Here is a 26,659-nt window from a genome sequence, read left to right as displayed (position 1 = left end):
ACGTAAGTTTTTTTCTTTATCTGTTTATCAAACAGTTGACCGTTAAGGTCTCTTTGGTTGTGCTGGGGCACTTGATATGCAGGCTCTTAAGCTTTCAAAAACATGATACATGAGCACCTACTTCCTGCTGACTGGCATTATGAAGAGTTAGACTAGGGGCAGTGTAATAGCCTACTTTGATGGCAAATTACATTTTTGTAATTTGAAATCAATTGTATTTTTTCTCAGATATTTCTCAGATATTCTAGTTAGTGAGCATATAGTGTAATACTGATTTTAGAAGTAGAATTACATGATCCATCACTCAGTGCTCAACATAACAAGTGCCTTCCTTAATACTCATCACCCACTGAGCCCATCCCCACCCACCTTCCCTCTAACAGCCTCGCTTTGTTTAGTTAGTGAAGAGTCCGTTTACTTCCCTCTTTTTTTCCCCTTCTATATTCATCTGTTTTGTTTCTTAAATTCTACATATGAGTGAAATCATATGGTATTTGTTTTTCTCTGACTTATTTTGCTTAGCAAAGTACACTCTAGCTCCATTCATGTCGTTGCAAATGGCAAGATTTCATTCTTTTTGATGGCTGAGTTGTGTGTGTGTGTATATATACACACACACACACACACACACACACACACACACACCATGTCTTCTTTCTTCATTCATCAGTTGATGGACATTTGGGCTCTTTCCATAATTTGACCATTGCTGATAAAGCTGCTTATAAACATCAGGGTGCATGTGCCCCTTCAAATCAGTATTTTTGTATCCTTTGGGTAAATACCCAGTAGTGCAATTGATGGATTATAAAATAGTTCTATTTTTAACTTTTGGGAAGCCTCCATACTGTTGCACCAGTTTGCATTCCAACCAGTAGTGAAAGGGGGTTCCCCTTTCTCCACATCCTTGCCAACATCTATTGTTTCCTGTGTTGTTAATTTTAGCCATTTGACAGGTGAGAGGTGATACCTCATCAGGGTTTTCATTTGTGGTTCCCTGATGATGAATGATGCTGAGCATCTTTTCATGTGTCTTTTGGCCATCTGGATATTTTTGGAAAAATGTGTATTATTCATGTCTTCTACCCATTTCTTAACTGGATTATTTTGGGGGGTTGACTATTGAGTTTGGTAAGTTCTTTATAGATTTTGGATACTAACCCTTTATCAGGTATACAACTTGCTGAAATCTCTTCTAAATACATTAGAGGTAGGGGCACCTGCATGGCTTGGTTGGTTAAGTGTCCAACTCTTGATTTTGGCTCAGGTTATGATCTCAGGATCATGAAATAGAGCTTCATGTCAGGCTCTGCACTCAGGAAGGAGTCTGCTTGAGATTCTCTCTCCTTCTGCCACCTCCACCCTATTCTTGCTCTTTCTCTGAAAATTAATAAATAAATCTAAAAAAAATATAAGTACATTAGAGGTACTCTCTATTTAAAGGAGCCCTGCAAACCATAATTTTGTCAAGTGAAGAATTTGTAATATCTAATTACCATTGGTTTAACCTTCTTGCGAATCAGAGTGTAGCTTCACAGTTTATGAGGTTTATGGTAGTCTTAATTTGATCATGAACAGGAAAAAGTATTTTCTATAGCCATCTTAGAGAAAGAAAGTAAAATGGAAGTCACAGGTAGCAAGTAAGTTAGTAGTGCTGCCAAGTGGAGTTTAATGTTAATCAAGAATACAGAAATAATTTAATTTCTCTTAAAAAATCTGCCCTTTGCCATCATGGTTGGTTAGGTCATCTTGGTCCTCATAAGAGCAGAATACAATTCTTTTCATTCTACACTCAAATAATGTTTTAATTCGACTTTTTCCTTTATAGATTATGTAAGATAGCTTCTATGAATTTGTGGATTTTTGTAGAACACCTGATTCTTTTATTTTTTTAAGATTTTATTTATTTATTCATGAGAAATGCAGAAAGAGAGGCAGGGACACAGGCAGAGGAGAAGCAGCCTCCCTCTGGGGAGCCCGATGTAAGACTTGATCCCAGGACCCTGGGATCACGACCTGAGCCAAAGGCATATGCTCAACCACTGAGCCACCCAGGCACCCCTATTCTTTGCTTTTAAAATTCTTAGAGGAAACACCTAGATACGTATTTGAATATCTGTATAAATTATGTCTGAAGTATCTAGGCTTTTTCATTTTTTTTTAAGATTTTATTTATTTATTCATGAGAGACTCAGAGAGAGGGAGAGAGGGAGAGAGAGAGAGAGAGAGAGAGGCAGAGGCACAGGCAGAGGGAGAAGCAGGCTCCATGCAGGGAGCCCGATACGGAACTTGATCCCGGGTCTCCAGGATCATACCCTGGGCTGACGGCGGCGCTAAACCATTGAGCCACTGGGACTGCCCCTACTTTTTCATTTTTAATATTTAAGTCAAAATCTTTTTGTACGTGGAAATTTTTAAAACTTTGAAATTACTGCAAAATCTTCAAAACAGTTGTTGCTGGTTCAATGCAGTATTTTAAACATATTATATATATATAATATATTTAAGTAGATTAAGTATAGTAAATACTGATTTTATTTTAAAGGTCAGATTCAGTGATAGAGTAATATCTTTTCTCATTTGAACTAATAAAAGATTTTTAAACATTTTGGAAATATCAAATGTGTTAATTATAGCAACAATTTTATCCTAGACTTATATACAAAATAAATTCATGAATTTTGTAAATTGATCACAGAGTAGATTATTTTTACATTAAGAATTAAAAACTTAAAAAAAAGAATTAAAAACTTAAATTCAGCAGTATGTGAAACATATTGACTATATGTCGTTGTATTTACCTGAGACTTCCTAGTTTACCAAATTAAATGCAAATTTCTTTCTTTTTAAAAAATTTATTAAACATCATCATTCACTGATCTCTATTGAGGAATTTTAAATAAAATTTATTACTTATCTAACACTTTTGAATTTATAACATCCTCAAAATGGTTTAATTTATCCTTGGCCAGTTAGTCCTTCAGACTCTTAACTTTCTTTTTTATAAGGCTGGTTTAAAAGACCGTTTAAACGTGTTTTACTGTTACTGGTTATATTCTATTTCTGGTATATTGAGGGTCATGAGGACTGCCTATGATCAACAGATCCCATGAAGATGGGAGTGGAGACAGGATACTCACCTTAATAAAGGCCAGGAATGACCCCCCCCTGAAGCAGAGGTGCGATTTGGCAGGTGGAAATGACTATTTTCCTGGAATGAGTTGACAGAGGTAGGTTCTTAACTAATTTGGATTTGGATATATTTTCAACCAACTAAACGGAGGAATTCTTAAATCCAGGATTGAGCAAAGCATTACAAGCATTTTATAAGAAGTGATTAGATTAGGGGGATTTTTCTGTCCTACTTAACGTCAGAGAGAAGATATTAGTATTATTACATTAGCAGATTCTTCTTAATTTGTAGTACTTCCAATGGAAACTTGGCCTAAAAATTTGACTTTTGTAGAAAACTGAAGACATTTTTGATTAAACACGAAATTTAGTGAAATTTACAATTATTTAGTCCAGTTATTCCTCACCAAAGAATTATTATATAAATTAATAAATTATTAAAGATAAAGATAATCAGCTTTAAAAATACATATCAATTGAACGTGTAAAGTGTAACCATGAAAATACTGATGTTGAGTTTTTGCTTAATAACCATGTGCTTCCTAATCTGACACCATTTTTCACGAGAGGCCCAGGTTCACATTTCCACTGTGTTAATTCTTGTAGGTCCTGTGGCTCTTCACAAAATTAAACAGACGTCAGCCAGTTCCTCAAACAGGGAAAAATAAAAGAATAGAAAAGTGGTTAGAAAGGAAGAGGAGTTACATCGCCTGATAGGTTTTCCCTTTCCTCTGTCTACCGCCCTCTTTCTCTGCACATCCTTCCATCGAACTCAATACTTCAATACTATTGAAATTGTTGTGGCAGCCAAGTGAGACAAGAAAAAAATTGTCCAACTGCTGCTTGACCCCCAAGTACTAGCGACACTCAGTTTTTTGACTACCACTGAGAGTTTAAAAGTGCTTATCAGAGCAACTCTTTACTGCCTTAATTTGCGTGTACAGATTGCTGTTAGTGCTGCGACTCTGCCTCTTATCAAGGCTTGCTAGCTAATTTCCTTGTTTATTAGCTAAGTGATTTTCTTAATGGCTACCCTTTTGACAAAAAGAAATCTTAGCTGCTCTGCCAAGAAAAACTGAATTAAAAAAAAGAAACAGAAAAGAAAAACTGAATTTAAAAACTCCTGGTGACAGGGATAAGGAACATCTGTATTCACGCTGCTGCTGTGTTGTTGGTATGGGGGAAAATCTGGTGATTGACCTTGATTCTTGACTGAAGTCACAAAAATATGCATAATTTGGCCTTTATCCATAAACCAAATAGCAACAGTCTCCAGTTAAAGCAGGAAGTCAGCTTCCTTTGTTTTGGGCGTGGAAAACAGAATCTTTTCCGACCTTATTATCAGACGGTTTAAGGAATTTTTTCCTGAAATATTTTTAGAATCTTCATTTTGACAGAAGCATTTTTGTTTGAGTTAATGTTTTACTAACAAGGAGGTATCTTGTTTATATTTGAAGATTTAGAGCCCTCCAATGTTGTGTTTGAAGGAGAATTTTTTTTTATTTTTTATTATGAAATAATAAAAGAAAATCCAAATACGTAGTGGCACCAACAAAATCTCTCATGATCTGATGATAGCTTTTGGATTAGGGCCCCTGGAAGGGACACTGGGCATATATATATTTGGGAACCAGTTTAAGATTTCTTACAAACAAATTTAGCATGGCTCTCGTCAATGAGGGTAAGACCACTGGAGCTGAGATCTCGATAGCTGACAGCCTGGGGACCCCACTGACCCTCCAAGGTTGCCCTTGGTCCTCTTCGGCAGCAGGTTTATCGTTGAACGTATAGGACTCTTGGAAACTCATCTCTGCCTCTATAGCTTGTGAATCTGACATGATACCAAAATGTGTATTTGCCCATCAGATGTCATCTCCGAGCTTGAGCGGTGAGTTTGGGTGTTTGCAGCCCACACAGTAGAAATCCATCTTTAAGCAAGATGAGAAAAGGTGACTTCCTAGGGTTTAAGGAGAAGTCATCTTGCCCTTGCAAACTGGATTACAATTCTGTTGCCTCTTTATATTGTTTATTAAGCACGCCGCAGTCAGTAAGACTAGAGAGGATAGCAAACAGAAAGAAACAAAATCAAGAAAAAGAAGACGCCTTTGTTTCTATTCCATCCTTTCTTTTGACTGGCCTTGACTTGGGCGTCCTTCGTTTTCTTTCCTGTGCTTGCCCATTGCATCAGGACTTCACATTTTATAAAATGAGGGTCAGTTTCCCTCATTGAAATGTAGCCATCTGCTGCCTGCATAACTATGAGCCAATTGCGTCACCTCTTTGTGCCTTGATTTCCTTACTTGTGAAATACTGATAGGATATCACCTACATCCATAAAGCTGTTGTGGGGATTAAGTACATTAAGATGTGTCACGCATTTAGCTTCGTACCTGGATGTACAAAGTGCCATGTAAACAGTCATCTAATAATTACTGATAGAATCTATGAATAGATTAATGATAGCAAGCTATATACTTCATTGCCAAGTTTCAAAATGTTACACGAGGCAGGGTTGTGAATTCTTTATGTGCAGTGGCACAGAGGCTGGTGTTTTGCTTCTTTTATTTCAATAGATTTGTAGAATGTCTTCTTGATACAAACGGATGGTTGGGTTAGTCCCCAGAAGACTACCGAATGGCGAGAGATAATGTCCTAGGAATCCCAGGCATCGTATTGAGTCTGTCACTTTTATTGGAAGAGGAGACAGCAGTGGCCACTGTGTCGAGCTAGTTGGTTATTTTATGTTTTCATTTATGTACTCATTTCCCTCATAGTAGACATGATGCTTTCATTACCTAATGTGAATATTCTAAATTATATGACCCTTATTAAATCTTATTTTGAAATTAACTTCTGGCATGGTGAGTATATTTCTTTTTGAGGCATCACATTTTTTGAACACTTAGAATCTAACTTTACTCATTTTACACTGAGAATATTGTATGCAAAATAATCTTGAAGGACATTTTATTTCCTAGTATGTATTTTCAGCAGGTGGCTAATGGCTTTTGACCTGCTCTAGCAGCATACAGAACTGAATGTCAGATAGAATATTTTTTAAAGTCTGCATTTTCATCTTGCATAATGAGCACAGGAATTCTTCTTAAGATAATTTTGCATATATATTTTTCCAGGTAGTTATTGATAGAGATGTGTCAGTTTGATAGGAAGGAGAAAATTGTAATGTTACAACATTTAGGTTTAACATTATTTACATCTGTTCGCATTGGTAAACAGAAGTATCTTAATAAATAATACCAGGACTAACATATTTACGTGTTAAAAGCCATTTAAAGTTCATGGTATCGGCCTTCCACTTTTCCCATATCTTTGAACCATTGTGAAGAAAAATCACATATTTTAATCCACTCGCTTCCCTTTTTTAGTAATTTACATTTTCTCTTGAAATTTATGCAGGATATTCCATGGCCTATTTTCACACAGCCTTTGAGAATTATACATATTAAATAACAATTCTCAATTTTTGTGTGAAAATAGACCACCACATATGCTATATAAATGATACAGATTGCTTAGGACCCTAGGATTAGCAATTTTAGATCATGGTCAATGTTAGTCTCAGTTTAAGTGGGAGCACAAGTTTTGATACAACCATAGTCTTTGCAGTCATTTGCCACGTAGTTTGTATGTTGAGTGACACTCTGATTTAAACTTTGTTGAATTTTTGATATGAAGTTGTGCATGCAGCTTGATTAATGCCCAGACTAGCTTGTGGAGTGGTGACTCGGGAAATGACAACATAAAGAGTTCTCTTTCCTGTATGAGCGTATTGGGGTTGGCATTTTGCCCCTGAACGGTGTGTTGAGGGAGGAATATTGTTTGTGTGCTTTGCATTTAAGCCTTAATTTCGGAGTTCTAATCTTATTTATTCCCTCAGGTAATTACTGGTTTTTCAAGATGCAAAAGAAGTATATCATTGGATTTTTTTATTCCAAAGGGTTAAACTTGTATTGTAGATGTCGGTTCTTTACATTTAGGCGTTAAAAATTCTCACACATCAAAGTAGCTCGTGATTCTCATCTGTGGCTAGAGAGTTAATCATCTTTCAGTAGTGCTTTGAAGTTGGCTTTTCTTCTCCTTTTTTTTTTTTTTTTTTTCCCCTTAACCCAGCATGGGATCATGAATAAAACCAACCACTCTGTTAGGTATAGTGCATTATTGCTTTTGCCTGTGGCTCTTGCTAATAAAAATTCAAATTCTGGTTAGTTTGCTGGAATCAAATCAATGTGGTATATGCAGCATACTTTTTTCCTCTTAGGAAGCCCTCTCACAGAAAATAGGTGTGTGTGGGGGGAAGCATGGTGGTGAAGAGAAAAGATAAGGCAATTCAGGGTTAAATATACTTATTTTCACTTTTCTGCCTATGTTGTGGTTAGTCTGTAACCCATATCAGAGTTTTTACTGCCTGGTGCCCTAGAATCCTTAAAATTAAAATTCCCATAACTTAGCAGTAAAATTCCTAAAAATTTCTATTCTTCAGTCAAAGTGCATGGATCTGCTTTTGTGTGTGAGGATTTGGACAGTATCAGTAGCAGTGACTTAATTTGATAATGTGTGTGGAGGGGCTTTTACATGTAATCAGATGAGAAGCCATCACCTGAAGAATAGGGTAAGTGATGAAGAATAGGTAGGTGATTCCTAAAAGATCTTGGAATCCTGACAGGTGCTAAAATCAAGTCATTTTGCTTATAAAATTACCTAATAACTGAATCAAATGGGATTTGGTATCTTTACAACTAGGATTTTTTCCATGAACATGGACGTGGAAAAGAATTGTGCCTAGATGATTCCTTCAGAACGTGACACATGAATTTAGAAACCAGCGAACATGCCCGAACCACAGAGATGATTGAACAAGACTTTCCATCCTGGAGCCAGATGTACTAAGCTCAGCTGGAAAGACCCTTAAAGTGCAGTTAGGGGAATACAAATAAGGAGCTTATTTAGCAAATTTACATGTATATGTTACCGTGGGTAGGAGCATGGTCTCAAGAATTAGAGATGGCCAGATTTTCTCGGTTTTGACTTTGAAGGCTGGTCACTTTGGGCAAACAAATTATTCTCTCTGAGCCTCAGGTTTATTAACTATAAAATGGAAATAGTCATGTTGTCTAATTTATATCATTATAGGAAAAAAGTACCCAAATTTAAAAATTTAAATAAAACTTACAGTGAACAAAAACTACCAATTCTTTAGAGCCTTGGAAATATGCTACCATTTATGTATTTTGCATATATTGGAACACATTGTTGTACAGGCTCATACTTGGCCTCAGAAACCTGCTCAACACGGAACGCCAGGAAGCTCCTACTATTTTGTAGAAGCTGGCAGTCAATGTAAAGTATATTCATTCTTCCTAAATTAATCCCATCCTACCAGTCCCCTCTCTTTCTGTTTTGCTGACAGTCTCCCTAATGCAAATGTCAATTCAGTTGCTTAAAAAGTGGGAAGAGAGAGATTAGTTATCCATAATCTAATGTTCAGGCACCATGCTGGGTGTTAAGTAGGTGTTTCCCATTTGTGTTAAGTAGGTGAGTCCCAAATTTACGTTTCCAGCTCTGTCCTTTGCCCCAAGCTCCACTCATGAGTTCATTTATTACTTGGCTCCTTCCCTTAATTGTCTGACACGTATCTAAACTGACTGCTCACTGCTCACTGTCCTCCAGCCACGTTGGGGCTAGTTTGTCTTCTTCGAACATTATAAGCTCGTTTCTGTCTCAGGACCTTTGTTCTTCCTGTTCTCGAGGCCTGGAAGCCTCTGTCCATTTATTTGATGCATCTTGCTTCTTCTCCTGATTCGAACATTGTTTCTTTGGAGGTTGAGGTTTCTCTGAGAAATGTGTCCTTAAGTCATCCTCCCATCCGGTCAGTTTCTTGTCTCATCGTCCTGTAAGTTTCTTCAGAGCCCCTTTTCATGTGTATAAAATTATATTACTTATATAATTTTTTATTGTTTTATCTCCCAACCCAGATGCACGCTTCCTGAGAGCAGTGGCCTTGTAGGCGTTGTTTAGCACTGTATTCTCACTACCTAAAACTGAGACTGGTTCATGGAAGTGCTCTCAGCAACTTTCAGAGGTAGGAATGTTCTTTCCTTAATTGGTAGATAACAAAAGTGAGGCCCAGGGAGGATAGGGTGAAAAGCTTGCCCAAGATCACAGGGAATGGGAGTGACAGAGCTGGGATTCAGACAAATGCTGTGCTCTAAGAAGCTGTCCAACAATGAATGCCTCCCTTTTCACCCCTGAAGGTCAGGGGCATTAATGGGCGGGAGGGGGTTTTCCTGAGTTCTTGGACTGTCCTTCAAGTCTCTAGGTCACAGTCCTTGTTCCTATGGCATTTTTAGGCAAGACCTGGTCCTGATCGCTAAACTCTAGTATCCCTGGCTGACCTCTTCCCTTTTCCTTCTCAACTCAGTGCCCAAGACATGCATGATTAATATTTCACAAGAATGCATTCAACCCCTTCCTGCTTGGGAAAAACAATGAAACACTGGATTTTAAAGAAGCTCCCAAAGGGCTCCCATTGATTGTTTTGAATTTTCCACTTGGTGTGGGTAGATAGAATTTTCCACCTGATGTGGGTCTTCCTTTTTTCATAAATGCTATTTTCTAAACATTTATTACCTGACAGTGGCATTGTTACAGCTATAGTTTTTTGTGTGTGAGTTTGTGTTAATAGCACCGCTAATGCTTTGGTTGTCCTTGCCTCCTACTGACCAGACGGGAATAGTTCCGCTGCTGTCCTTTTTCCTGCCCCATCCCCTACCACTCCCTGTGCAAAAATGTGGTGCCGAAGCTGGACTATTTAGTTTGTTTTTAGCCAGAAATGCTGTAGAATCAGGCAGGCAGTCTTATAATGTAGATAGATAGGTATATCATTAAAATGTATAAATCTGTTTCAGCTTTAGGGGCAAAAAAAAAAAAGAAAAAGAAAACCAGGGTAGTTGATTAAAAAAGGATAGCCCACAGTATAATAAGTCACACCCAGCAAATTATAGAGATCGAAGTTATTGGTGCTTTTCATTCTAGGGCATCTGGTGTGTGCGGCTGCATTTGACCTTTTAGAAGCTATTGACATCATTTGGGAACTGCCTGTAAACCTGCCTAAATCAGTTAAACAGAAGGAATCTTAGCATTGTGGAACTGACCAGTTGATTAATTTAAATCCAAACACACAGTCCTGCCTGGTTGCCCTTTGCAAGACCCTTGCACAAAAGGATTTCATTCAGGAGCGTTATAACCCACATCCTGCCATCAGACCCTTTCAGCTCTGTTGGTCTTCTTAGGCTGCAGCGGCGTCTTTAACCCCTCTTAGGCTCCCTTTTATTTCATGAAAACAATATCTGTGCTGTGCTTCATACAAATGCTCTACATTTCCTTCAAAGTTCTTTATTTGTTCTAGGGAAAAGGTAATTTAAAGTTCCACTAATTGAGAGACTAAAATGGGAATTTATTTTAAACTGGCTTCTTTAGAAGAAGTCTATTAGAACTTAATCCAGTGCTTCCTCCGGGAATTATAATCAAAATTAGAATCATGAAATGTTGAAATAACTTTTTGGTATTAAAGTAAGCCATCATCCATAATTCCTTTGACTTTTAGATTCAAAACATTGAAGGCTTTATAATCTGTGTTTGGCTTTGGGAAAACAGTAATTGACTCTTGAGTGAGTTCAGAGGTAGTATAAAGATCTAGTCTGGGATCTTTAAATGGAAGCAAAATTAAAATTATTTCTGGGCAAAACTTTGAATAATTTCAGCCTGTTACATGAACTGAGAAAAGTATCCCCATATTGGGCACTCCGCTGGGCTTGGTTGCCAAAGAGGGCCAATATTTGTGTGGGGGAGAAAAATGAAAAACCTGCTACGGAATGCTTCATAGCACATAGGATGTTAGCCTGGGAAAGACCAGCACCCTCATTTTAAACACCAAAAAAACTAAGCCCCCTCTCCCACCCCCCACTTGGTTATTCAAGCTCTTAAACTGGCGTTGGTTCGTTTCTGCTTCCTCATGACCAAATTACAGCGCTTTTCTGGAATACAAAGGAAGCCTTTCAGAGTTGGTGGTATCATCTGATTCTCTGTGGTTTTGTTCATTGTCATTAATTTTAATAACCGCTTTTTATCGAGTATTTGTGATGTCTATGCCCTATCTCTGTCTTCATAACTACAGTGTGAAGTGGTACTATTGTTCTTCCCCTTTTGAAAATGAGGAACTGATGTTTAGCACAGTCTGGGTCTTGCCCAGAGTATGAGCTACTCTGAGGAGGGGTGAAGCAGGAGCAGAAGCCTCTCTGGTGGCAGCCAGATACCAAGAAGAGAACAAGACGTGTTTCTCCCAAGCCTCATAGGTTGACTTGAGAATATTATGGTCATATGAATGACTGTGCCATGGGTCATTGGTAGAAGAGAAAAATTAAGGCCATTTTGGCCCGAATTCCTCAGAAACAGTGGATTCACGGAAAGGGAAGATGATGGCACCCCCTTTCTGGCTGCCATGAGAAGCCGTGGGTGTCCAGGTGAGGGACATGCTGGGGAATCAGGGAACCTGGAGACTGTGTGACACAGGAGAACTCATGCTGTCCTTTTTGAGCTTCTGCTTTTTATTTTCATTTCTAAAAGTGAAATTCAAATTTCTCCTTTACTAGCTTGTTTCAAAAATTAAGTGATATAACTTAATCATAAACACTCTGGAAAATGAATAAAATTGGGACATAATTTTTTTTTGTTCATTTATCCCGGAAGTATTTATTGACTGAATGCCAAATGCAAGTTACAGTGCTGTAAAGAGAATAAGAAGCAAATGTAGACGTTGTCTCTACCTTTCGGAAGATTCCATGGGGCAGGAAAATAAGATACATGCTAATAATTTGGGCCACCGAATGTTTTAAATGTAGTTAGTAAGGTAGAGGACACTGGTATTTCTGAGGAAGAACCCATGCCAGGTGGAAGGGGTTTGTGGAGGATTGGTAGGGTTTAGGTTTGATAGGAGAGACGGGAGGAGTGGTGTGTGGGGGGAGGATTAGGGAGGTAGGTCGTGGGATTTAAGGAGGAGGAGGGAGAGGAGAGGGTAAGAGCAGAGGCCTGCAGGAGGGAAAGGACAAGGGCATATTAGTGTATCAGATTGTCTTATTGGCTCCATGTAGCTCAAGGAGGTAAGCAAAAAAAAAAAATTTTGTTTTGTTTTGTTTTGTTTTTTGGCAAAAACGGGTTTATTTCGGAGCTGTGAAATCTGCACTTGATTCAGTGGCTCACAGGGGAGCCTTTTAGGATTTTGGATTTTTTTTGTGGTATCATAGTAAGAAAATGTTTTGTGATGACTCATGAAGGACAAAGTGATGCATAGAATGATTAAAAGAGTGAGCAAGACGCTGCAGTCAGGGAGACCAGAGACCACAGCATTTTGGGATGACCGATGCAGAAGACTGAGCTAGGGGAGCATCTCTGGAACAAAAAGGGGGTAGATCACTGAAATTTGGCCACTTATTGGATTTGGAAGTTCTTGTGATACTTTTTTTTTTTTAATTAAATCAGTGTGAATTTGTTTTAATGAACAAATTTAAACCCAAATGCTAATAAAATCCCATATGCCACTGCCATTTTTCATTGTTTTTTGTACTTATATTATGCTTAACTGGAATTAGGAAAAGTGTTGGGTTAAGACCAGAGGAGGCAAGAATGTTGCTCATCTGGGCTAGGGAGAAATTTAATGTAAATTATGAGGCAAAGCTGGTTTAGAGGATTAAGAACCTTTCTCCTTATCATCAGAAAAGTGACTTAGGGGGAGGAGGTAGGCTGGCACAGTAGCCGACTATCAAGGCTCTAGAAATCCTGGCCAAATAGCCCCTCAGAAGTGGCACTTTGACTCCCGTTTGCTTCCGAATCAGTACTTGCCAACACGAATTTACTTTAGTTTAAGAAACAAGGTAAGCCCAGGGCCTTGTTGAACCCTAAAAACTTCAAGGATTCAGGTGGTTGTGTGGGGATTAGATTAGATTGATAATCCTTTGTAGTCAAGGGGTGACTTCTCTGGGAAAGATGCTGTTTTCCTTATGAAAGAGTATTTTTCATCTAACTTCGGTTGTCTTTCAGTTTGAGAAATTAGACTATTGTTTGGATATCTGAAGCCTTGGGATCTACTGGGGAATAAGTGGATCTTCTGAAGTTTGAGAGTGTACAGTTATCTAGCAAGACTACATCAGAGCTTGGTGGAGTGGTGTTATTGGTTGGTTTCTTCCCCCTCCTCAAGGTGCTGTGCTGCTTACCTCGCAGGCCCTCTCTGTGCCATCCTTAGGGATCAAAGGAAGAGGTGGCAATTTTTGTACAAAGTCATCAATTTAGGAGGGAGTTTATGGTCTTCTCTAAGAGGTGGTGAGACTGCACTGATCACAAAATGTATTGGAGTGGCAAGAGGAAATAGAATACTGATGAGCATGTGATTTATAGATTCAGGGGAGAACAAAACTCCGTGTAGCTCAGAATTAGGGAGTGGAGGCTGGGGAGCTCAGGCTTCTTTTCTCTAAAGCAGGGATCTTTAACAGGGCTCATAATCTGGCCACCTGGGGCCATTTGTCTCGTGACACTTGGCTCCTGTTCCTGTTGGTGGTCTTCCATATTCCGCTTAGCCCTTTGGTCAGAGATCTCTTGGTTTGGCCTTATTTTTTGAATAGGCTCTTTGTTCAACTGTACCTTTACCAAAAAAAAAAAAAAAAAAGTAACAAATTAGCTTTACCGTGGAACTATTCCTTTATGACTGTCACATCTCTGCAAGAGTCCTACACCTTTTCGCTTTTGTGTGTGTTGTCCAGATAACCTTTATTTGCTTTTCCCATCCTAATTCTGTTTAGACAGGTGGATCATCTCCCTTCTGAGCATTGTTTAAAACAACCTTAAAGTAATCTGGCTAGACTGTTGGGATGTAGTTCACTGAAGTGGTCACTGATCTTCTCTGAGAACAAGGAAACCAGAATGGCAAGTTCAGGCACATTGAGATGAATTCCCATTTTTTGACTTACAATAGTAGTTCATATCCATGGTTAAGAAAAAAATCTTAAAAAAAAAAGAAAAAATCTTTTAGAAGTATTAAAACTATAATATAAAATAAAAATCGGAGTGCTCTCTCAGTCTGCAGTTGGGTGTGTATCTTCCAGACATTTTTCAGTGCATATTAAGGCACATAAACAAATTTATTTTAAAATTTGAATCCTATATAATACGTATACACTCTATATTATCACGTATAATGTATATACATGTTGCATATATACTTATATTCTCATGTTTATAAAATGTGCATATTTTTCCTCTCCCAACTGAGGATCTTGGGAAGAACACATGAGAGGGAAGGCATAATTCCATTTTGTTGGAAAGCTTTTACCTCTTACCAAAGTGAAGGTACCCTGAATTTTGTGTTTTTGTGAGGGCTGACTGTTTTTCCCTCACGAATGTCCCTCACCTTTGCAGTAGTGGAGAGTCCAACTTGTCAATTATGTTCAAATTCTCCAGTTTTTTTTTTTCCAGACTGCAAGCTGGTGTTGCTGTATCCTATTTTGCAATTTTTGTAAGCAGTACTATCGTTACACATTTGTACACTGTTTACTCACAAGGGAAACATTAAAAGGCAGGCCTATAGCTTCATCTAAATTGAAACAGAGATAATAATAGTTTCTTTGAAATAGCTTAGATCTAAGTATACTGTACAGAATGACAACCTTCATTTTTTATTGTGTTATGAATATCTTAAAGAGGATCCGCCAAATTCCTTGCTTATCTTTACAATTACAGTATTTGCACTAGAAAAATTAGACCACGGTGTGGTTTAAAAAACATGTCAATCCAATATTCATGGAGAAGAAAACAATGGTTTTTACAGCACAGATGAAAAATTATATACTTATTAGAGCATCACAGCTGATCGGATAAGCGTGGTATATCATCACAGACTCAGTCTGATGCTGAAGCATTGTTCTTGGAAGCAATGACCGGAAACCTGGTATTTTTCAAAGGGGTGGTATTCCTATGAACGTGGGTGACAGACGCAGGGGAGGACATATAGTTCAGAGGGGGGATTTCAATTATGTGTAGTTTTAGGGGTTGTTAGAAGTAGAAGTAATTCCACTTGTGATAGAAGAGACTTCATCGTCAAAAAGACCGTGTGGCAGCAAGACAGCAGATTTCTTCTGATTTTTATCTGGGTGTCATAATTAGGCATTTCGCTGGAGGTGTTTGCTGGGTAAGTGCTGTATTGGCTGGGCTTTACTGGAGCTTGGAGATAGATGCAGCGGGCAGCTGCTGCCTCCTGGAGAAGTAGATGGAATCCGTTTTCATTGTCATCAGTTCCCTGACCTCCGAAGGCACAGATGTGAGCTTTCTTGCTTTCTTTTCAAAGGGAATCAAGTATTCCTCCTCAAGGAGGAGGAGGTTCGTAATGCCATAATATTACTGCTTGTTAAAGGAGAAGAGCCCTCTCTGAACACTGACACTGTTGCTACCTGGGAGCATCCTCTACTGACCTGTGACTTTGTCAGAGCTTCAGCTGTGAGAGGAATATTGCTGATGGAATCATATAATGACGCTTGTCATTAAAAAGTCACATCGCAATGGAAAGATTCAGAATTCATTCAGTCCCCTTGCTGTGTGTCACACTCTGGTGACTTTGGTGACAACCTTCACTTCCTACTTAGCAAATCCAAGCCTGGTAGCTGGAGCCCCAGGAAGTTGTCAAAGCAATTAAAGGCTTCTGTCTCCCAGCACATTGCTTGGTTACCATAGTATCCTCTTCCTCCAAGTCTCTCCTGATGATGTCAGTATGCATACAGGGGTTGTTCAGAGCATCTACGTGGGGATGATTCACCCCGCAATAAAGCCCCTCTTCCCCGTTGCTCGGTTTCCAGCTCAGTTTCAGACGTCCCTAGAAAGGGGAGGTAAGTGCCTTGTTTTGCATATCAGAGAATTACCAAATGCCTCTGTTATTTTGTTTTAGGTGTATGAATGGTTTCTTCTTTCTAAGATACACTAATAACTGAAATCCTAGTGCATGGGAGCACTGCATCCCATTACCTAGAAAATAGACTTACAGTTTGTACCTAAAGTGTGTGTGTGTGTGTGTCTGTATGCGTGTGAGACAGGCTTATAAAAATAACTGTGAATGCACAATGTAATGCTTGCTACTTTCCTTGATAAGCAGCATTAGCAAACACAGTAGAGCTTTTTATTTCAAATTATTTGAAATATATAAAATCCTTAAAATATTTTGACAAGTGTCACAGGACAAATGGGGCTTTTTTTTTAGTGTGCAAATTAGATATTTTTTATTGATACTTTATATATTTCATCCAGTGGAAATATTAACATTTTAAAGGTCAAGATGACATGGGCAGATGTTAGAAAAGAGCTCCAAGCTACGTGGAGAATTTGCATGTTAGAGAAATTAAAACTTAGATTATAATAGGACAAGGATTCAGTTACAGGGAGATGTATGAAGTTTAAAGTATATAAATAACTGTCATTTCATACTTATTTTGTACTTTTAATGCTTTTCAAAATATCTTACAATTTGCTCCCGTTATTGTGATAAATGAAATTAGTGCTTTATAAAAGTTTTCTTTTGGGATCCCTGGATGGCTCAGCAGTTTAGTGCCTGCCTTCGGCCCAGGGCGTGATCCTGGGGTCCAGGGATCAAACCCCACATCAGGCTCCCTGCACAGAGCCTGCTTCTCCCTCTGCCTGTGTCTCTGCCTCTCTGTGTCTCTCATGAATAAATAAAATTTAAAAATCTTTAAAAAAAAAGTTTTCTTTTAATACATATTCATGCTTCTTAAAGATGAGCAAGCTGAGTTCAGCTTTATGACAAGAATACTTTAGAACCACTTACAAACATTCACATAGAAGATCCATGAACAGATATTTCCTTTTTAAAGTTAGTTTTCTATCTCAATTCTTCTACTACAGTATGCCTCATCAGTAGACAGTAATGATGAGGCCCACAAGCCAGGTTTCTCCCTAGCAGCCTGCTTCTCAGTCTCACTGCAATAGGAGAGTGCTGCCCATATGACCATATTAATCTTGCATTTATTTCCTCTTCTGGATTCCCACCTGACTGCTTGAGTGTGTCTATGCAGAACATGCTGCTGTGTATAAATGAAGTTGGTAGGTGAGAGCAGTTTCTAATTAATTCATTAATGGATAGGTTTGCAAGAGAAGAAAAGATTAAGGGTAGAATGGATGGAGTAGGGAATCCCATCCCCCCCTCCCCCCCCCCCCCAGTTTTTAAGTAACTGAACCTTTATTGTGTTGGAGGTAAATATCTGGCTCTTTTGAGATGTGGGTAGATGGTTTAGTCTGTCCATTTCTAGAGAGACCATTAAAAGTGGCATTTTTGTTTCTTGTATTTTTGGACTCTTCTAGAATATACCCTCCTTTGTTTTAGTGGGAAACTTAATGGAATGGTGATACTCTTCACTCACCTTTCTACAGAGAATCAGTAAGAAATACAGTTGTGAGAGAGTGTAAAAAAAAGATTAAAAAATTTAAATTTAGTTACTTGTATGTGAAGAATATGTCTTTTTTAAAAAATATTTTATTGGGATCCCTGGGTGGCGCAGTGGTTTGGCGCCTGCCTTTGGCTCAGGGCACGATCCTGGAGACCCGGGATCGAATCCCACGTCGGGCTCCCGGTGCACGGAGCCTGCTTCTCCCTCTGCCTGTGTCTCTGCCTCTCTCTCTCTCTCTGTGTGTGTGTGTCTCTCATGAATAAATAAATAAAATATATATATACATATATATATATATTTATTTATTTATTTATGATAGGCACGCAGTGAGAGAGAGAGAGAGAGGCAGAGACACAGGCAGAGGGAGAAGCAGGCTCCATGCAGGGAGCCTGATGTGGGACTCGATCCCAGGACCCGAGGATCACACCCTGGGCTGAAGGAGGCGCTAAACCACTGAGCCACCTGGGCTGCCGAAGAATATCTGTCTTAAATATCATAAGTGCTTATTTGTGAGTTTCTTCTACTCTGAAAATATGCTAAGATACTTTGACTTTTAATTACTCTATATTTAGAATACTTAAGCCTATTTACGTGTTTGAAAATTTGCTAGTTAATTGGTATTTTAAAAAGTTCCTGGAAAGTAGAGATACTATGATATACTTACATATTAATATGTATATTACATATTACCTAATCACATTACTATATATATTATGTGACTTAGATTATGGTAGGTTAAATATTAAAAAGAATTAAGTCAGTGTAAACAGTTTCCATACTTTTGAAAATCCTTTTATTGAAACACTTTTAAAATGCTTGTGTTGGAAAGAAAACTGCTATATTCGAGGCTATGTTCCGTCACATTCTTGTACCTCGTTATATTAACGTTTTGGATGATATAATTTAATCTATTGAGTAGCTAACTCTGCATAATTAAAAAAATACTTCTGTATATTTTAACCCTCAAGATATCCATGAAAATATTCTCCTGCTGACTTAACTGATGCAGGTGGCAGTTTATGTAGGGGGGACTGTAAAGATTACAGTTTCTTTCATGCCGGAGTCAAGAAGGACTTCTAAGCAGTTTGAAACACAGAGATTTTAAAAATTGGCTTAGGGGAGCTTTCATTTTGCTCTCATGTCGTAATAAGAATGTTTTAAGTCTTACAGATACTTAAACTTGTGCCTGCTTGAAATATGGAAATGGCAAGTCGGTAGAGTTGACCAGTAGGAACCGATGAAACATGGCAGAGAAAGCATCACTTTGGTTCTCACTAGAAAGACCACAAGCTAGATCAAGATAGTGTCCACAAGAATTAGAGGAAGCCGTATGGAGAACATAGACCTGGAAGTGAACATTTTTTCTGGTGAGAGGAAAGAGGCTCCGCTTGCGAGGGATTGGTTAAGGGCTTTGCCCAGCTCTGTTTGGGTCCTGGCCAAGCTGGGCGTGGAGCCTGGACCCTCACACCTTCACAGGCCCCTTTGCACTTTCACGGCAGCCTACTCCCTAGTTGGAGCTGAGTGCTTTTTCCTTTTTATTTTTTATTTTATTATTTTTTTTTATTGGAGTTCGATTTGCCAACATAAAGCATAATGAGTGCTTTTTCCTAATCAGCCTTTCAGTTTACTTTCCTCCTACAACAGGAAGGATTAAAACAATCCAACAGCTAGAAAGTGTATTAGTTTTCATTTGTTGCTGTAATACATGACTGCAAACTCGGTGGCTTAATGAATAGGGAGTCAGTGTTTTGTAGCTCTGTTGGTTAGACGTCTCTTGACCTCTTGGCACAGGTCTCCGTGGACCACGGGGTCAAAGTGTCAGGAGGGCTAGGTTCCTTTCTGGAGGAACAGCGTAGAGCCCATTTCCCTGTCTTTTCCACCTTCCAGGCTGCCCTGTACTCCTCGGCCCATGGCCTCTTTCCTTCCTCTTTACAGCTAGCAGGTGCTGACCGAGGCCTCGTGCAGCCCTCTCTGGCTCTCTGCTACCGAGAAAGATTCTCCACTTTTCAAGAACTCAGTTTTTATAACCCAGGACAGTCCTATAACCCATTTTAAGGTCCTTAACCTTAATCGCACCTGCAAAGTCCTTTCTGTCATGTAGAGCAACATATCCACAGGTTCTGGGGATTAGGAAAGAGGCATCTTAGAGACCATTATTCTACCAACCAAAGAAAGATGACAAAATGCCTGGCTGGTTTTATCAACATTACATCCTCAAGTCAGACTAATATATATATATATATATATATATATATATATATATATATATGTATTTTTTTTTAGATTTTATTTATTTATTCATGAGAGACACACAGAGAGAGGCAGAGACATAGGCAGAGGAAGAAGCAGGCTCCCTGCAGGAAGCCCGATGTGGGACTCGATCCCAGGACCCTGGGATCATGACCTGAGCCCAAGGCAGACGCTCAACCAACCACTGAACCACTCAGGTCTCCCCACAAATCAGATATTTTTACCGAGACCTGGAAGTTAAACTGGTAATTGCCAACAGACCCTATGAAATTTTGACCTAATTTGGTGGGTGCAGCCAGCCCCTTGCATAATTAATCAGGGAAAAAGAGATGAGAAAGAAATGTTTCACCAACTCAAACATTTAAAAAACTCCAAGGTACAGATGTGAGCCTTATAAAGTGACAGTATTCTCAGTTTAATATTTTTAGTGAGAGGCTCACGTCAAATGAAGTTAATTAAACAAAGCTGATTTGGGAATGTGAAAATTCCATTAGTTAACTCGTTTGTGAATCAGCCTGGGTTTCCTTAGAAACTGAAGAGACCCAGAGGTGGGCACTAGTAACCCTGAGGTTTGAATAACACTATCATTCATCGATCTGGCCTGAAGCCATCTCCGTCAAAAGACCCAGCCGTGAATTTGGGGGGTGCGTGGTTTCCTAGGAAAGGCACAATGTTAGCATCATCAATAACACTAGGCTTGAGGTCAACAGCTGCAAAGATAGTTTCTTTTCTTGTTCACCTCTTGTCTTTATCACAGATTTGAGCCAGTTCATGGCACATGGATCTTCCAGATTCCTAGCAGTAGTCTTAAAGACTTCTTTGCTAAACACTAATGATAAAAGATGTAGAGGAGAAACAACTCCAGCCTATTACTTTTGGACAGAAAACCAGAAATTATTTTTGCTGTGGTTCTCTGAAGGAAAAAAAGAAAAAAAGGAAGGAACCAAGGGCGGGTGGGGGGGGGGGGGAACGGAAGGAAAACCAAGTGTTTTCTTGCTCATATTCCTTTTATTTTTGGAATCATTTTCTAAGGAAAATTGAACAGTACTTTAGGACCCTTGCTTAGAAGACAAGAGCTTGTGGAAGGCACATTTCTTTGCAAGAAGTAACTATGGGGGTGGGGGGGCGTACCTGCCTTCAGCTCAGGTCATGATCCCAGGGTCCGGCTCCCTACTCAGTCTCTGCCACTCCCCCTGCTTGTGGGCTCTCCAATAAATAAACACAATCTTTTTTTTTTTTTTTTTTTTTTTAAAGTAACTGTTGAGGGCAGCCCAGGTGGCTCAGCGGTTTAGCGCTGCCTTCAGCCCAGGGTGTGATCCTGGAGACCTGGGATCGAGTCCCATGTCCGGCTCCCTGCATGGAGCTTTCTCCCACTGCATGCGTCTCTGCCTCTCTCTTTCTCTGTGTCTCTCATGAATGAATAAATAAATAAATAACCTTTAAAAAAAATAAAGTAACTGTTGGTCCTTTTGGCACTAAAGAGGTACAAGAACCTTAAGATTCTATTTAAAAGCATAATCTCATTTTATGCCATCATGGAATTTATTTGTCAATAAAAATATCATTACCAAAAGGAAGATGTTGGTTGACAATGAAGTTGCAAATCAAAATCAGCTAGACAATTTGATAAACAACAAAATAACTGTGCATTTGTAGGAAATGCCTCTATAAACAAAAATATATATTTAGTTGGTAGTTTCTTCCTTTATGTACATATTAAACTCACTTCAATGTTTAGTTTCTTTTATCAAGAGTATGTGTTTTTTAAGTGCTAATATAGATGAAGGAAATCCAAACTTTTAAATATTAAAAAATATATGTATATACACACACACACACACAGTATTCGATTTAATACTGAATTTCCCCAGCTACAGTAAATTAGAGATTAAATCTCTCTGTTTCCTTGAAAAAAAAATCACGGAGCAGCTGTCTTCTCTGATAGAAGACTATTTAATCTTTAAATCATTTTGAACTGGCTCAGTTGCTTTACTGATCCTTTAACTTTGTCAAAAATTATCTTAGAAGCTTATCTTTGAGAGAAATCAGAGATAAAGGAGCTAATTAATGGAGATGAGAGTTCTGAGGTTCTGAATCATATGTGGTCAGTGAATGGTGGATAAGGTGGAAGGAGACTTCAAAATGAAAACTTCAAAGATTGTTATGATTTCTCATGGGCTGTTTTGAAAACTAGCTCATTTTTATTGCTAGGGGGATGTTTGCAGGGAAAGGGAGTAAAGGCAATCAGCAAAGAAATGATGGAACTAGAAAGTTATCGCAAACCTTTGTTTCTCTGAAGGCTTTGTAGATCAGAGAACCACCTCAAGCTCTACTCACTTTCTCACTGACCTTGCATTCCCTTGTTTTCCTTTAATTTATTGCTGTGCTAATCTGACTTAAAATGGGCAAGACTTGCAAAAAGAAAAGCAATTATTGAAGTATCTATGAAGAAAGTTCTGTTATTTTAATGTGTGGGATGCCCCCATTTCTCTCAACTACTGCTATGGAAGCAAGATTTTATGTAACTGGCCCACCAGTCTTTTTCATCAACTCCTGCTTTAGAGTGAGTATTGATGGGAGCAGAGGGCACCCAGTCTGTGGCCTGGGGCAGATAGGGAGAACCAAGGTGGAGCCGCAGTAGTTCAAGGGCACTGAGACACAGGGACAGAGGCTTGGCATCTTCTGTCGGGGGCTGTTGTGAGCACTGCAGTGCAGGACCAGCCAGGAGGTGGGAAGGCAGGGAGGGAACCATTCCCCATACTTGGTGCTTACTGTGTCCTAGATGACTTCACAAAGAGTAAGCCTATGTTGGGGGCAGGGGGTTGGTTCCCTGGGTTTCAGCCACAGTCATGATGTGACAGGCTCTCTCTTCCTTTAGTGCCCACGGTTCTTGGTCACGTTGCTTCCAAGAAGGAAGAGGTAGGCCAGACAGACGCAGAGTGGTGGGCAGCAAAACATAGTTTATTCGCCATAGTACAAAGATCCTGAAGGGGGAGGGGGCCCGAGAGGGTCGCCATTTGGGCCTTAAAATCTAGGTGGGTGGCAGTTATGGCTCTTTGGTGCGGGCTGTATTAATCTGATTGACTCTCCTTGTTCCTGTAACCCAATCAGGTTTTTGTCCACATGCTCATTTTCTTTCTTTCTTTCTTTCTTTCTTTCTTTCTTTCTTTCTTTCTTTCTTTCAAGATTTTATTTATTTATTTATGAGAGACACACACACACACACAGAGAGAGAGAGGCAGAGGGAGAAGCAGGCTCCACGCAGGGAGCCTGACGTGGGACTCGATCCCAGGTCTCCAGGACCACACCCCAGGCTGAAGCCGGCGCTAAACCGCTGAGCCACGGGGCTGCCCCTACGTGCTGATTTTCCTATCTAGTGGTTGTTCACGCGGGAAAGGCTGTATTTCATAGCCTCCCTGATCAAGAGGCTTGCAGCCACCACTGCCCTGAGGCCTGTCTGGCCTGCCCAGGCCACCAAATCAAAATCAGTCTTTGTTTATACATCCTACTGCTGTTGAGCTGCCCTCCTCACCCCCTACCCCGGGCCTGGGTTAGGACACTCAAGGCCCAACCCTTCCTTTCTGTCACAAACAAGTTGTAGGTCCTCCCAGTAGGAGGACTTCAAGCTGGGGTGCTGGATAAAGCCTAGAATGACAGGATGGGGACTTCCTTTTCACAGTAGTGTGCTCATAGGATGGGGCCCCATTGCCCCTGCCTTCCATCTTCCATTAGTGATGGGAAATAGAGCTGCTCTCAGGTGCTTCTTTGCCACACCAAAGATGCAGGGGAGGGGAGGCCACTGCAGACCGGCCTGCAGCCTCAGTAGTCGTAAGTAAGGGAATGAGCTCACCAATGATTTTGTGAAATTGAAACCTGATAACAAGTACATGCCGCAATTTAAGCTCAACATTTTTCCAAGAGTCTTAGAGAAAAGTGACAGATGAATACGACTTACCAGTTGGAATATTGGAGTATGCTAGAAGTCAGGCGGCCTTGCTTCCCTTTATTGGCAAAGGTCACTCGTGTCCTCTTCAATCAAAATGCAATCTCAGTAATTACTATTGAATGCCTTCACGTGCATGATGGTGCACTAAACACAATGCCGGATTAATGAAGGACGACGTGACCTTGGATTTCAAGGAGTTTTCAGCTCAGAGAGGAATTACTTACGGAAAGGAACTTTCTTATCATTTAATAACTCTCGTGGTTTTATTTTCATGGTAATTTTTGCCAAGTGGCAAAGTCCAGTTGGAATTTGATAAAGTCATCTTATTTACGTTCTACCGAAGAGCACATTTTTCCTAAAATACGAAATGAATTGATGCATTTACTTGGTGGCAGACCTATTGTTAAGCTGTTAAGATTTTTATCTGCCCCTCCCTTTCTTAGTCCTACTTGCCTGACTTTCAAAACTCTACTTTCTCTGTATTTCTCCTGTCGTAGGCTGTCTTTCCCATACACCTACACGTGCAACATGCACACACAGACACACAGGGAATCACTTGACACTGGACACTCCAGAGGTTAGTTCTTCTCTTTACTGCGGTTTGCATCTTCCTTTAGTTTCCCTCTAACTCAGTGTAAGCAGCCGCACTCCTGTTTCTTGAAGCCCTTGGAGTGTAAAGCGTGGTGCTGCACACCTAGGCCTATGCCCCTCCTTGGCTCCTACGGCGGAGCCTTGGTTGTCTGCTTCTCAGAATCTCCTTCTGGGGGTGGAAGGCAGGTGAAATTAAAGGACAGAGTGGTAAGGAAGGAAGGGACATGGGTGGTAACAGTGGGAAGAAATTGAAGCTAGAATTTGTAAACCAGGAAAAGGGGCACTGAACTAGAGCACTGTGATTGTGTTGAGAAATTGGAGTCTTGTGACGTCAATAGGATGAGGTAAAGAAGCAGCACCAACAGAATTACTTCGAGGGTTTCCTAAGGCATTTTGTGGTGAGCAAAACAGACTGTCGTATTCACACATTGAAATTTCTGCACTGAGTTCCCGGTGTAGCTTCTGAAATGGCTGAAACCCGAGTTTAAAAACCTCTGGACCTGACATGTCTTCGAGATCACCGCAACTATTCCTTTGGCCTGTTCATTCTCTGCCCATCATTCTTCTCAATCCCAGGTGCTAGCGTCATAGAATGAATTCTCTACTTCCTATTTAGAAAGGACTTGTGTTTTCTAAATGGAACTTAAGGAGGCAGATACTTTTATGCTAATAAGCAGCATATATTAAACTTGATTAATAGTTGTCTAGAATTACCTCCTAATATGTTGGCTCTATGAGGATTTTCCAGGAAGACTGAACTATTGTTGAAAGGCTGATTGTTTAGAAACAATAGCTTGGAATTTGCCCAGACTTAGTAAAATGTTGGAAGTTTAAAGGATAATGGATTTTTGTAGTCACCATATTCTTCATTGTAACAGTCTCCCATATTGATTTGGTTTACAGTCTACGGTCTTTTTGTGTCATAGCAGATAACTCATTGGTTATCTGCCTGAGGTTTTGGTATTTGGGATTTTGTCATCATTGCAGTAATGTCAAAGAAATGAGTGGTCAGTTTTAAACTTGGGATTTGGCAAAAAGAAAAAGAGCATTCTTCATGAAAGCTTTTTTTTTTTTTTGATAAAAGCTTTCACCAAGAAATTCATACTTAGGCTTTGTGACAGCCAGTAATTATCAGATTGCAGTTACTTTTCAGAGGTGTTTACCCTGAGTCAAGGTTTTCGCCATTTGATGATCTGAATCGTGAATTAACTCTGATGTAATCCATTGGTTTACCTCAGCGTTCAGTATGCCAGCCTGTGTTAAATGATGATAATTACTCCTAGGCACCTATTTTTAATTCTTTGCCGCAAAAGTAGTACTGGGCTGGGAGAATCAAGGCATTCCCTTGTTTTAAGAAACTCACATTAGAGTGGGAGAGATAAGATGAGAACGCAGAAATACAATTCCACACTGATACAAACACTGCATTTCTTCACCCCCTTTCATAGCAGAGTGCTCAAGTGTGATCCATGATTTTTTTTCTGCAGTTCATTTTCTCTCACTCTGTCTTGAATCCACTTCTTCCAGAACCCACTTCTTCACCCAAACTGCTCATACTAGAACCATGACTGGCTTTCAGAAGTGCCAGTATCTTGGTCAGTTCTCAGTTCTCCCTGGATGTGACTTGCTGCATTCTTGGAAAGAGGTGGTCATTCTCTGCTTCTACATGTAGCACATTCTTCTGGTTGTCTTTCAACCCAACTTGCTTTTCTTCCCTGTCTTGTTTGTTGGTTCGTCATCATCTTCTTTAGTCTGAAAGTTGGATACTGTAGCACGCGGTCTTTGGTCCCGTTTTTTGTTTTTTTTTTTGTGGGTTGAAAGCTACTTTCTTTGTGATCTCATGTGATCTCTTGCCTTTAAATTCCATCTGTACATTGACAGTTCCCAGATTCCTATTACTGATCAGAATCTCTCTCTTGACTCTAGGCAACATATCTACTTGGGGTATGTAATAGGCATCCTGAATGTAGTACGTTCAAAACTCATTGTCTTCCTCTGTCAAAGCTACTCTTCCTACAGTTTTTCCTCCATCAGTTATTCCAGAAATGATCGATATTAACACTTTGACATATGTGTTTCCACGTTTATGTGTGCACACTTATTTCTCTTCTTTAATCATGAGATCATTTTGTGAACACTGTTTCTTCTTCTGGCCCTCCCCCAAACCCCTCTCTACCCAGTATTTATGGATATGTTTCGCATACTCTTAAATACTCTTCAGGAACAT

The 26,659-nt window shown here is 39.5% G+C and overlaps 1 protein-coding gene across 2 annotated transcripts in view; it reads left to right on the top strand.

Annotated features, from left to right (window-relative positions):
* The first annotated feature begins 9,172 nt into the window (after window positions 1-9,172).
* The window catches only part of PAM (peptidylglycine alpha-amidating monooxygenase), a 229,328-nt gene continuing 211,841 nt past the window's right edge, over window positions 9,173-26,659 (top strand). Inside the window, exon 1 of one of the 2 annotated variants that reach the window (XM_072789317.1) lies at window positions 9,173-9,232. The gene's annotated coding sequence lies outside the window, so the exon portion shown is untranslated. Of the gene's footprint in view, window positions 9,233-15,966; window positions 16,077-26,659 lie in introns of those variants that run through there. The other variant, XM_072789290.1, reaches the window with a different exon arrangement.

This window comes from Canis lupus, chromosome 2 (assembly GCF_048164855.1).
Source record: "Canis lupus baileyi chromosome 2, mCanLup2.hap1, whole genome shotgun sequence".
In the NCBI taxonomy this organism is placed as follows: Eukaryota; Metazoa; Chordata; class Mammalia; order Carnivora; family Canidae; genus Canis; species Canis lupus.
The sequence above is the reverse complement of the archived record's forward strand: the minus strand, read 5'-3'. Positions and strand labels throughout refer to the sequence as shown.